We start from the raw sequence: 1,412 nt of genomic DNA, 5'->3' as shown, positions 1-1,412 counted from the left end.
CTCAACATTTTTTGAACGTTCGAACTTTTTTTATACATAAAATATCGGTCTCAAACTTTGAGAAATCCAAGAGCCGAAAGAAAACTACGTTTAAGTACAAAGGTTAATAATAAAAGATGTAAAAAAATATATTTCAACAATCAATATTCAATTCCAACGGCATCAGCAGGTAACGTTGTACACGAAAATACGAACCCTCTAGAGCCTCGTCTAGTGGCCGCCAAGTTTCGTATTTTCGTGTACAATGTTACCGGCTGATGCCGTTGGAATTGATTGTTGAAATATATTTTTTTACATCTTTTATTATTAAGCTTTGTACTTAAACGTAGTTTTCTTTCGGATCTTGCATTTCTCAAAGTTTGAGACCGATATTTTATGTATAAAAAAAGTTCGTACGTTCAAAAAATGTTGAAGTTCAGAAAAAAGATGAAATAATTTTCAGTGAAGTTCCTACCAAAATGCAGTGCCTAAACGTACTTTATTGTACTCTAATACATTTCCGAAAGTTTCAGCTCGATATTTTATTTTAAAAAAAAGTTCTTAGGTTCAAAAAAACATTCAGTGTACTGAAAAACTGTGGTCGGTAATATAGGCATTTATCTGTGTCAATCAAATATTTATACCAAAGAAACAACTTTTTTAATGTTTAAAGTATTTAAACATTTTTGTTTAAATTTAAAATAATAATTAAAACAAAATATATTTCTGGATAAGATATTTTAGTTGAAAATGTATATAGTATTTTTTAAATCACAAAAGTTCTTCTGAAAAATCGAAATGTTAATTAAAAAACACGTGTTTTTATATATTAATTTATCGGTAAAATTTTTTGTATAATTTTAATTTTAAGTTCAAACAATAATTTTTAACACTTTAAATATTAAACAAAAATTGATTTGATAACAATATTTTATTATCGTAGTTTTAATAAATAATTAATATTGATTAAGAAATAATTTTATTTGGGGAGTCTGATTATTTGGGAATTTTCAAATTCGTTAATATTATAAACTGTTCAGGAATTTTATTAGTTTTGGAATTGTATTTTTTTGGGACAGAGAATTTTACCAATTCGGGAATTTTATTTTTCGCGATATTTCAGCCATCCCCATAGAAATACAGAAAATTTGCTCTAATTATAATTTCGGCGCTCGATCTTGTTGATTTTTTCCTACAGTATTGTTAAAAAGAAATGTGTATGGAAATTTTTTATATCACAAAGTTAAAGATAATCTCAATTAAAAATTTAAAAATTCGCTGTACGTCCAATTTTTATTATTGGGTCTTGGCAATTTTTTTCTAATCCATTACAGTGACTGGTAAACAGGGGTGCTTTTCTCTTAGAAAATAAGTGATTAAAATTTGAAAAAATTGGGTAGGCTTTTTTGACATCTAGGTATGTAAAAAAGCTA

This window comes from Belonocnema kinseyi, chromosome 9 (genome assembly GCF_010883055.1).
Source record: "Belonocnema kinseyi isolate 2016_QV_RU_SX_M_011 chromosome 9, B_treatae_v1, whole genome shotgun sequence".
NCBI lineage: Eukaryota > Metazoa > Arthropoda > Insecta > Hymenoptera > Cynipidae > Belonocnema > Belonocnema kinseyi.
This window is presented reverse-complemented; position numbering follows the sequence as displayed.